This window comes from Trichomycterus rosablanca, chromosome 19 (genome assembly GCF_030014385.1).
Source record: "Trichomycterus rosablanca isolate fTriRos1 chromosome 19, fTriRos1.hap1, whole genome shotgun sequence".
NCBI lineage: Eukaryota > Metazoa > Chordata > Actinopteri > Siluriformes > Trichomycteridae > Trichomycterus > Trichomycterus rosablanca.
Genome location: NC_086006.1, coordinates 28,056,540 through 28,069,764, shown reverse-complemented (window position 1 = coordinate 28,069,764; position 13,225 = coordinate 28,056,540).

Sequence of the window (13,225 nt, the reverse complement as noted above, 5' to 3'; positions counted from 1 at the left end):
TTGCTCAGGGGCCCAACAGTGGCAACCTGGCAGTGGTGGGGCTTGAACCAGTGACCTTTCGATTAGCAGTCCAGTACCTTAACCACTAGGCTCCAACTTCCCTAAAAAAGTAAATGTAAAAAAATTATGTAAATAATGTAATAAGATTCTAATAATTCTAATAAATTTATAATATGATTCCAATTTAATGGCAACAGTTTAGGGAAGCACCTTCCCGTTCCAGCATGACTGTGCCTCCAGATCCATAAAGACCTGAAATGGAAATGGAACTGCACAGAGCCTTCGCGTCGACCCTATCGAACCCCTTGGGGATGAACCGGAACATCGATTGCCAATTGGATTGAGGTTAAAGCTCTGTAGAGGTCAGCTTGTGTTTATTGACCTTGACGTTTACTTTATATCATTGATTTTAAACCCGTTAGCAATCGGTGCGAGAACACATTCATTTGCACTCGGGTGGCGCGGTGGTCTCACACCACCGCCGAGATCCACTGAGGTTTTGTGGTTCAGCAATTTGTTTAACGCAGTAAATGTTTCTATATACACTAAATGGCCAGAAGTATGTGGACATTGCTTCTAATTTTAATAGTTTCAGTCCCTTACTGTTACTGAACACACAGACTCGGTGTTTTTGTTATTTGTCCATGTGTTTACCTTCCTCAGATGTTAGTCTGTGTATTTTGTGCCCCGTTTGTTCAGTTTTCATTTGTTAGTTGCTATTGATAGCTCTTGAATGTTTCTTTGTTTATTTAGCTTAGCTCTCTGATTCATATTCTTATTTGTACACAGTCCTTAGTGTAAATTCCAAACGTTTCTATTTGTAGTTTTATATTTCAATATTATTCATTCTTTTGTTTAGCTTAGGGTAGGAATTATGTAGCATGCATTAGCCTCTCTGTTTCTTTGTTTTTAGCATTAGCGATTAGCGTAGCGATAGCATTAGCGATTAGCATAGCGATTAGCATTTCTGGTTTCTTTCTACAGTAGTTTAATGATTAGATTACCTTAGCTTCCCAGCTAACAGGGAACGTTCCAACAACTTTCACTAACGTTACGTGAAAGTTCTCCTAATGTTATGAGCAAACGTTCTCATAATAACGTTAATAGAACGTTCTGTAAACGTTACGTGACCTTGATAAATATTCTGTTCAATGTGTAATGTTATATGAATGTTTTTTTTATGTTTTTTTAAACAAAATTTTAAAGTATGTGTATATATATATATACTGTATATATACGTATATATGTGTGTAATTTTTTTATCAAGTGTAACACATTACATACTACACTCTTATACTGACACTTTTATCCTTTATTACATAATAAAAAATATATTCATAACTTTAACAGCATTTAAAGTATTCAGCATATTAATAACTTCAAAAGCTTTTAAAATATTCATCAAATTGCTCCAAAACAAGTTGTATTTTATCAAGTGTAACCCACATTATATACTACAACTCTGATACTAATACTTTTAATCTTCATTATATAATAAAAAATAGATTTTTATTCATAACTTCAATAGCATTTAAAGTATTCAGAATATTAATAACTTCAATAGGTTTTACAATATTCATCAAATTGCTCCAAAACAAGTTTTTATCAAGTGTAACCCACATTACATACTACAACTCTTATACTGACACTTTTACTCTGTGGACTATTCTCAGTAAAAAGAAAATTAATGAAATAAAAAGATTAACACTAAATTAGTCTTTAAATTAGTCAGGCGGATGGACGGTTAGACAGACAGACAGGTAGGTAGGTAGACAGACAGACAGATAGATAGATATTTAGGTAGGTAGAATGATAGATAGATGGATGGATGGACGGACAGGTAGGTGGACAGACAGACAGACAGACAGACAGACAGACAGACAGACAGACAGACAGATAGATAGATAGATAGATAGATAGATAGACAGACAGATAGATATTTATGTAGATAGACAGACAGACAGACAGACAGACAGATCTATAGATAGGTAGATGGATGGATAGATGGATAGATATTTAGGTAGGTAAATAGATGGACGGACAGATAGATAGATATGTAGGTAGGTAGGTAGGTTGACAGATAGATAGATATATTATGATTGTGCTATTCAGTGCATGTCCACATTACCGGATGTTATGTAAATCATCCTGGAAGAAAATGTGACCCAATATTAAATACTGCACACCCCTATCAACTGAAAATAACAGTGTAAGTGACTTCCTCTGCCGTGTCCCTTCATTTCCTTGCTCCTGAATTGGACTCGTTCACGTCTGACTGAGGGAGAAAATTGTCCGAGTTTGTTATGAGAGAGCGAGAGAGAGAGAGAGAGAGAGAGAGACAGACAGACAGAGAGAGAGAGAAATGCAGAAAATAAAATGTGCTGAGACCTATGAATTTAGAGAGCCTACTTTACAGAAATAATACAGATGAACTTTATCCTGCCGAATCCGTCAGCCCCGTTCCTGCTCTCCTGTCATGCAGATAGGAACGCCGAGTCTCTCTAAAATACTGTTTTTACCTGCAGAACCATCCCGCTATTTAACTTCCCCAAAACCTCCGGAACCCACCGTGTTCTGAACCATTAACCTGAACACGGAGGCTGCCGGAAACATCCGGATTCATTTTCCATCTCTGATTGAATGGAACGCTCTTCCTCGCGCTTCCTCTGAGTTGTTATTGATCGTCGGAACGCCATTCACTCGCTTCTTCATAGTCGCTGCAACCTTTCAATGTAGAAATAAAGTGAATATAGCGACAGGTAATAGAATTCACAGAGTAACGAAAATATGTGCCCCCTTTCGGATCAGCCAACAAAGCATGAGCTGCCAGACTAGCCCTATTTATATGAGCACAAAGAGGGCAGCAGCTTTAGTCTGTCGTAATCGACAATGAAGAATCACTAAAACAATAGTTTAAGAGTGTGTCTGTGGCAATTTGTGCCCATTTAGTAAGAGGGAAAAAACTTCAGATCAGACACTCAGTTTAGTTGGGAGTTTCTACTTCTCACTTGACATTCCAGGATGAAAGGTCCTTCCCCAACCTTTTTTTCAACGGAGTACACATCTACATACACTATAAGGCCAGAAGTATGTGGACACTTCTAATGTTAACAGTTTCATCCCCTGTTACTAAACACACAGACTCAATGTTTTTGTTTGTGTTAGAAATAAAGGACCTTCCCCAAACTACTTCCACAAGCTTTTGAATTATTATTATTATTTTCATCAACCGTTTTGTCCCTTCAGGGTCCTGGTGGGTCCAGTTTCACTGGTAATAACTGGCTACGTCTAAGGGAAGAATGGCTGAAGCTTTGTGATGGATTGGCGCCCTGCCTTTGTATTCCTGCCTTGCGCCGAAATAACGTCTCCGTAGACGCCCGGCCGGCCGATAGCACCACTTACATTCGAACCCAAATTGCAACAAATCTGGTCTTAACAGTGAACCTGTTCCTTGTTCCCAAACAGGTCCTGTAGCAAGAGCTGGGATTTTGCTCTGTACCACCCCCCCACTCCCACCCAAAAAAGTGACCAGAGAAAAGCAAAAGAGATTCAAAGATCCTGTTTTAAATCTCTAAAGCTTGAGTAACGATAAGCGCTCTGACCTTTCATCTCCTCCTAACAAATATTGTTTTTATTAACACCCACACCGCATCCCCCTGGGACCCTGATCATGCTCCAGTATTTACGCAAAGGAGGGAAACAGTCACGCTAATCCTGCACTTTCTCTCGTCGGCTCAGCTAATTGCTTTAAATTATAGATGAAATTATGCTCGCTGATGAGACGAATTTAATTAGCACTTTTTTTTTCTCCTGCACTCGCAGCCACATTTCTGACACGCAGGCTGAGCTGGTGCTTTTCCAGGGACAAATTTTATGCCAAATTAAAGATGCTAATTATTTTACATTTTTCTGCAGAATTAATTTATTTTCTGGATGGAATTATAATTTTTATCAACAGTTTATCCTGTTCAGGGTCCTGGAAGGTTCAGTTCACCTGGAATCACTCAGGTCAGGATGGCAATCTATCGTGGTACAAAGCCAATCCTGTATACACTCCGATCAGGCATACCATTATGACCACCTTCCTAATATTGTGTTGGTCCCCCTTTTACTGCCAAAACAGCCCAGACCCATCAAGGCATGGAGTCTGACATCTTTCTATCAGAACCAGCATGACCTTTATAAGCAGTTTGAGCTACAGTAGCTTGTCTGTTGGATCGGACCACACGTACATAAATGAGCCTTGGCCGCCCATGACCCTGTCGCCGGTTAATAATAATAATAATAATAATAGTAATAATAATGGTAATAATAATAATAATAGTAGTAATAATAATAATAGTAATAATAATAATAATAATAATAGTAATAATAGTAGTAATAATAATAATAATAATAATAGTAATAATAGTAATAATAAAAAAAATAATAATAATAATAGTAATAATAATAATAATAATAATAATAGTAATAATAATAGTAATAATAATAATAATATAATAATGATAATAATAATAATAATAATAAAAAAATAATAATAATAATACCAATAATAATAATAATAATAATAATAATAGTAATAATAGTAATAATAATAATAGTAAGTAAGTAAGTAAGTAAGTAAGTAAATTTTATTTATAAAGCACTCTTAAAACAACTTATGTTGACCAAAGTGCTGTACATCGAATAAGCTTACATAACACAACATTATATTAAAAAAGTAAGAACCAAATAAAAATACAGAGTAAGAGACAAAATAAAACAGATACAAATAGACTAAACAATTAAAATTAACACGGCTCCTCACTGTTCAAATGCCAGCTTATAAAGGTATGTTTTTAGGAGTGATTTAAAAACAGCGGCCGAAGGTGCTTGTCGAATATTAGGAGGTAGAGTGTTCCATAGCCTCGGAGCATAAACTGCATATGCACGATCACCTTTTAGCTTCAAACGAGCCCTAGGAACAGTCAACAAGTTCTGAGTGGCTGATCTTAAAGAGCGCTGTGCGGTTGCGGGAGAAAGCATACCACTGAGATAAGCCGGGGCTTGACCATTAAGCGCTTTAAAAACAAATAAAAGCACTTTAAACTGAATCCTGTGCTGAACAGGCAGCCAATGTAGTGAGGCAAGGACTGGTGTAATATGGTTTCTTTTCTTGGTATTAGTCAGTAACCTTGCTGCTGCATTCTGGACTACCTGCAAGCGCCGCAATAGTAATAATAATAATAACAATAATAATAATAATTATAATAACAAAAATAATAATTATAATAACAATAATAATATTGTTTCTAGTGTACAGACTCATCTGTTCCGTTATAAACAGGACACAAAACTTTTTCAGTCTGTCGTTTATTTTCCAGCTCTTTCTGACGGGGAGAATTTGGGGATGAAAAGGTGCAGGAACAGCCGAACGTTTTTCTCCGGCCCAATTTTCCCCTCGAACAATCACCCAGCCGCTCGCCACAGCGCCATCGATTACAGGAAATAAAGACAGAGTGCTCGTCCACATCATTTTAACTCGCCACCTTAATCACGCTCGGTGAATCCGGGCCATCGCTTCATTTATCTCCCGTTCCAACCGATTCATTAGCAGGTTCACTTTTATTGTAGATTAAACAGGGAGAACATTTATCTCAACTGCTTCTACAAACCCTGGGTGCAGTTAATAACCGTACAGGACAGGGGCATTACCACCTTCAATTCTGACAACATCCTGGCTGTGCTCGGGAGCCCAATAGTGCTGTGATTTGGGGATCTGGGGTTCGAGTCTCAGCTGTGCTATCAGCCGGTCGGCCGTCTGTGTGGACATGATAGAACAGAAGATCTTTATTTGTCTTTTTTCGCATATCCCAGCTTAGGGTCAGAGCATGGGGTCAGTTATTATACAGCGCCCCTAGAGCCAAGAGGGTTAGGGGCCTTGCTCAAGGGCCCAACAGTGGCAGCAAGGCACAACTTTATGATTGAAAAAGCCCAAAGTTTTACCCACTAGGCTGCTATTGTCCATAAAATATTATCAAACGATGCCAACTGTGTTCGTGTTGATGCCAGGCCAGGTTGGTAGCACTTGTCAGTGCGCTCTTAGTGCAGGTCCCAAGCCCAGATAGAAATATAAAAAGTCTGGTATGAGGATTAGATCCCCTGTGGCGACGCCCAACGTTTTTGTGATCCCCACTCTCCCTCGATTGGACCCTGATCAACAGTCCACTAAACCTCCGTTGTTTTGAAACCGGTCTGGACAGCAGGCAGGTCATTCTAGCATCTGTACTCTCTTGTATATTATAAAGTGATACTGTTGCAACACGTGCAGAAGGTGGTTTGGCATAATTTTGTGCCATTGTGAAGCACCACTTAGCATTGATGGGACATTGACAGTGGCTTACAGAAATTTGGGATGTGTCCAAAAGTAGTGAGCTTTTGTAGTGAGCGAGTGTGGAGGTAGCACCTGAAATCAGTAATTATGAGGAGTGTCCACATACTTTAGGGCACAGAGTGGCGCGATGCCCAGTTATTAAATCGTTTTCCTACACCCCTCTCGTTAGGAGGCGATATGCAGGATGTGATTTGAGACGATACATTACGATAAACGTAATTACAGTAATGGAATCGTTACGGAGCTGCTAATTACGTCTCGTCTCTGCTTCCGTCTTTTGTTTCGTTTCCACGCAGATACTCGTCTTGCTTCTCCGTGAAGAATCTCCGGCGCTTTCCGGATAACGAGCTCTCGCCGAGAGAAGAGGGATCCGACGGCTCCGAGCGATAATCCCCCCGCCCGCGGATTTCTAAACTAGCCGGCCGCGGCGTCTCGACTTCATCAGCGGCGGAATCGGAAGCAGAGGAGCGTCACGGCCATCGGGCATCGCTAACGGGCCAATTTGCTCCCGAAGAACAGAGACGTTCTCCTCGCTCAACAGATTTAATCAATAAACGTGCTGCAAGGATGAAGGAACACCCCCTCCCCCCCCCCTCCCCCCCCCCCCCACACACACACACACTGCCCCCCTCCAAAAAACTGTTCCCAAATCACCGTCACACATCACAAACCCTCACGCCAACAGAACGTCCGATTGTTTTAAAAGAGCGTCCGCAATTTACGGCCTGACTAGAAGTACTCTGCATTGCCAAAAGTATCCGGACACAGTGAGCTACAATGAGCCTGCTGGACACCTCATTCTAAAACCAGGGGTATTGCCATGGGTGCTCCATCGCCCTCTTTTTTAAAGCAATTTATGGATCTGACATATATACGTATTTACAGCAGATCTGGTCCTCATACCAGATTTGGCACCGGATGCCCATCCTGACCCAACCCTCCTATACATATCCGGGCTTGGGACCTGCACTGAGAGTGCTCCAACAAGTGCACCTCACAACAGCTAGACTGTTTTGAACATTCATCAACCAAGAAACGTCAACTGGACCAACACCACTGTCCAGGCGTACACATGTTGGCATGTTTTAACTGGACGGGCACAAATTCCCACACTGTTTTGTTTTTGAAATGGGACCTCCGACAGACTAGTAATGAGGCGTCTGAATACTTTTGACTGAAGAAAAGGTGTTGGAGGTTCGCCAGTGAAGGAAACGTGGAAGATAAACTTTGTTGGTTGTTGGCGCATTTTTATCAAGCGCTAAACTTTAGCGAGAGAACGCCGGCGCTCTGTCACCTGCCTGTCAAACGAGCGCGGCGACGTTTAGCTTCTCCTTGAACTCGGCGGATCCGTCGGAATCGGAGGATCATTGATGAGCTGCTTGGTGTCACCGGCGCCTCTGTGATGCCGGCTGATGACGGTGTGACGGGTGACGGAGCGTCATCCAGGAATGAAAACGTCCAGGACGTAGACGAGCGCCTGACAGGGTTTGATTTCTCTCACTCACTTGCGACTCCTTTATTCTGTCTCAGACACCTCCGTCGCCGTCTCGTCTCGGGTTAGAACCCGGTTTCTGTAGGACTCATCGATGGAGCAACACCTGCTGAAGCTTCGTTCATCCTTCCATCACGTCTGCTGCTCCAGCGAGAGGTTTTTATCATCGCTGACGTTATTTCATCAGCATTTCGGTTCAGTAAAGAAGAGCCGAGACAGAAGATCTTTACTTCTTGGAAGTAAATATGAACTAATTCCAGAAAAGTTGGGACAGCAAGTGAAATTCTGAAAAACACTGAAAGAAGAAACCTGTAAAGGGTCTAATAGATCCCTCAACCTCACACGCACAATCAGATCCACATCTACTAGATCCCTCTCACACACCATCAGATCAACATCTAATAGATCCCTCACACACACCATCAGATCAACATCTAATAGATCCCTCACCCTCACACACACCATCAGATCCACATCTAATAGATCCCTCACCCTCACACGCACCATCAGATCCACATCTAATAGATCTCTCACACGCACCATCAGATCCACATCTAATAGATCCCTCACCCTCACACGCACCATCAGATCCACATCTAATAGATCTCTCACACGCACCATCAGATCTACATCTAATAGATCCCTCACCCTCACACACCATCAGATCCACATCTAATAGATCCCTCACCCTCATACACGCCATCAGATCCACATCTAATAGATCCCTCACCCTCACACACGCCATCAGATCCACATCTAATAGATCCCTCACCCTCACACACGTACCATCAGATCCACATCTAATAGATCCCTCACCCTCACACACGTACCATCAGATCCACATCTAATAGATCCCTCACCCTCATACACGCCATCAGATCCACATCTAATAGATCCCTCACCCTCACACACGTACCATCAGATCCACATCTAATAGATCCCTCACCCTCACACTTTCAGATTATCACTCAGAATTAAGGCGCCTCAGTAGGAGCATTTTAAGGAATGAGAAACAAACCAAATTCATTCAGACGAATCGTTCATTAGTGTTTGTTTAGTGTTTGTTTGGGACTCACAAAGTTCAACACAATCTGTGCTGCAGGATTGATGGTCTTGTTTATTACACACACACACACACACACACTTACCACAGAAGGTTGTCAGTTTAAGCCCCACCATGGCCAAGTTGCCACTGTTGGGCCCCTAACTAAGGCCCCCCCAAAGACAAGCACTGGTAGTAACGTGGGTCCTGAAGAGCTCTCTGGGTTGGGATGTTGAGGTGGGAGCAGAGCTCTGCTGAATCAGCCCCTCAGACTGACGCCTCTGTGACGACTGGTGTCCCGTTTATTTGTCACATGGTCACGGGCCGTCGGCGGCGGAGGTTCGGTAACGAGGCGGGGCCGCGTTCACCTGTCACTTACACACCGAGTCGTCTGACCGGGGAGCCTGAATCGTCTGGGTGTCAGACGGAGATGCGATGGGTCCATCATGCAGAAACAGAAGATCTGAGGGCAGCGGGAGAACATGTCAATCCACGACGCAAGGACAGAGGAACGACCAAAAAAAGGTGCAGTTTTTTATTATTTATGATTCATGATCTGAAGTCGGATGAAACGACCAGAAATGTTTTATCTTTTTTACACTGAGCATGGGAGGATGAGGGATCTATTAAATCTATTAGATGTTGATCTGATGGTACGTGTGTGAGGGTGAGGGATCTATTAGATGTTGATGTGATGGTACGTGTGTGAGGGTGAGGGATCTATTAGATGTAGATCTGATGGTACGTGTGTGAGGGTGAGGGATCTATTAGATGTTGATGTGATGGTACGTGTGTGAGGGTGAGGGATCTATTAGATGTAGATCTGATGGTACGTGTGTGAGGGTGAGGGATCTATTAGATGTAGATCTGATGGTACGTGTGTGAGGGTGAGGGATCTATTAGATGTTGATCTGATGGTACGTGTGTGAGGGTGAGGGATCTATTAGATGTTGATGTGATGGTACGTGTGTGAGGGTGAGGGATCTATTAGATGTAGATCTGATGGTACGTGTGTGAGGGTGAGGGATCTATTAGATGTTGATGTGATGGTACGTGTGTGAGGGTGAGGGATCTATTAGATGTAGATCTGATGGTACGTGTGTGAGGGTGAGGGATCTATTAGATGTAGATCTGATGGTACGTGTGTGAGGGTGAGGGATCTATTAGATGTGGATCTGATGGTACATGTGTGAGGGTGAGGGATCTATTAGATGTGGATCTGATGGTACGTGTGTGAGGGTGAGGGATCTATTAGATGTGGATCTGATGGTACGTGTGTGAGGGTGAGGGATCTATTAGATGTGGATCTGATGGTACGTGTGTGAGGGTGAGGGATCTATTAGATGTGGATCTGATGGTACATGTGTGAGGGTGAGGGATCTATTAGATGTGGATCTGATGGTAAGTGTGTGAGGGTGAGGGATCTATTAGATGTTGATGTGATGGTACGTGTGTGAGGGTGAGGGATCTATTAGATGTGGATCTGATGGTACGTGTGTGAGGGTGAGGGATCTATTAGATGTAGATCTGATGGTACGTGTGTGAGGGTGAGGGATCTATTAGATGTGGATCTGATGGTACATGTGTGAGGGTGAGGGATCTATTAGATGTAGATCTGATGGTACGTGTGTGAGGGTGAGGGATCTATTAGATGTGGATCTGATGGTACGTGTGTGAGGGTGAGGGATCTATTAGATGTAGATCTGATGGTACGTGTGTGAGGGTGAGGGATCTATTAGATGTGGATCTGATGGTACGTGTGTGAGGGTGAGGGATCTATTAGATGTAGATCTGATGGTACGTGTGTGAGGGTGAGGGATCTATTAGATGTTGATGTGATGGTACGTGTGTGAGGGTGAGGGATCTATTAGATGTAGATCTGATGGTACGTGTGTGAGGGTGAGGGATCTATTAGATGTAGATCTGATGGTACGTGTGTGAGGGTGAGGGATCTATTAGATGTGGATCTGATGGTACATGTGTGAGGGTGAGGGATCTATTAGATGTGGATCTGATGGTACGTGTGTGAGGGTGAGGGATCTATTAGATGTGGATCTGATGGTACGTGTGTGAGGGTGAGGGATCTATTAGATGTGGATCTGATGGTACGTGTGTGAGGGTGAGGGATCTATTAGATGTGGATCTGATGGTACATGTGTGAGGGTGAGGGATCTATTAGATGTGGATCTGATGGTAAGTGTGTGAGGGTGAGGGATCTATTAGATGTTGATGTGATGGTACGTGTGTGAGGGTGAGGGATCTATTAGATGTGGATCTGATGGTACGTGTGTGAGGGTGAGGGATCTATTAGATGTAGATCTGATGGTACGTGTGTGAGGGTGAGGGATCTATTAGATGTGGATCTGATGGTACATGTGTGAGGGTGAGGGATCTATTAGATGTAGATCTGATGGTACGTGTGTGAGGGTGAGGGATCTATTAGATGTGGATCTGATGGTACGTGTGTGAGGGTGAGGGATCTATTAGATGTAGATCTGATGGTACGTGTGTGAGGGTGAGGGATCTATTAGATGTGGATCTGATGGTACGTGTGTGAGGGTGAGGGATCTATTAGATGTAGATCTGATGGTACGTGTGTGAGGGTGAGGGATCTATTAGATGTGGATCTGATGGTACATGTGTGAGGGTGAGGGATCTATTAGATGTGGATCTGATGGTACGTGTGTGAGGGTGAGGGATCTATTAGATGTAGATCTGATGGTACGTGTGTGAGGGTGAGGGATCTATTAGATGTGGATCTGATGGTACGTGTGTGAGGGTGAGGGATCTATTAGATGTGGATCTGATGGTACGTGTGTGAGGGTGAGGGATCTATTAGATGTGGATCTGATGGTACGTGTGTGAGGGTGAGGGCTCTATTAGATGTGGATCTGATGGTACGTGTGTGAGGGTGAGGGATCTATTAGATGTGGATCTGATGGTACGTGTGTGAGGGTGAGGGATCTATTAGATGTGGATCTGATGGTACGTGTGTGAGGGTGAGGGATCTATTAGATGTGGATCTGATGGTACGTGTGTGAGGGTGAGGGATCTATTAGATGTGGATCTGATGGTACGTGTGTGAGGGTGAGGGATCTATTAGATGTGGATCTGATGGTACGTGTGTGAGGGTGAGGGATCTATTAGATGTGGATCTGATGGTACGTGTGTGAGGGTGAGGGATCTATTAGATGTGGATCTGATGGTACGTGTGTGAGGGTGAGGGATCTATTAGATGTGGATCTGATGGTACGTGTGTAAGTGTAGATTACAGAAGAGTAAAGAATAAAATCGTCATGTTTTATGGAGCTTGAGTAACGAGATCTGAGCGGCGGATTTGAGCGTCCTGACCTGACTGGACGCACCACAGAACCGCGAACAGCGCCGGCGCCCGTCTCCCGCTACCCTCCATCTTTCATCCCGCGCCTGGTTACTTTATAAATTCGTTAATTTCATTTCTGTGTTCTGAAGAGATCACCGGCCGCCCCCTGACCTCCCTCTTTCACTCGCCGTGTGTTTAATCAGCAGCGCCGCTGGGAAACGTTCTCCTCATCTCGCTCCGGTTCCATTACTCGCCGTGAGGAGAGGAACACCAGCTTTTAAAGCCTGATTCACGGGCGGGTCACCCGAGGGCACGGACACGGGGGAGAGAGAGAGGGACGAGCACTCGCTGTATTTTGTTTTTTCTGTCTAGTAAAGCCACTTACCACTTCCTTTTACCAGTCAGAGCACCAAGAGAGCAGTATAGCGTACAGAGAGTCACACACTGCTCTTCGGTATTCACCATCTCAGTGCAGTGCCTCGACCAGCCAGCAGAGGCCGCTATTGCAAAGCTAAGATTTTACCCCATTCCCAAATACAGCCATATCATTTCTGTAGGTAGATGCCTGGCTGGACGATAGCACAGCTGGGGATTGGAACCCCAGATCCCAGCAGTAGTGGGCGAGCATGCCACCTTTCCCTCTGTACCACCTGAATTTGCCATAAAAACAGAAAAGCAGCCACCTGGACACCCCAAATTTTGTACATTTAATCAGCTGCCTGGACCCACTGGTACTGGTCCAAGTTCTGACCTCCACCCTAAAGACCGTAGAACGAACACTGCATCCTTCATTAGATCCGGGGAGCCCTGACAGTCACGGCTGAGCTGATGTATTGTAACTGATAATATGAGATCTCCGTGTGGTTCAGAGGAACCTCCAGTGAGAAACGGAGATCTTTTCTTCTGCGGCTTCTGTTATACACATAAATATAAATAGATAAATAAATAAATAATAAATACATAAATAAATACATTGTACATAAATAAATAAATACA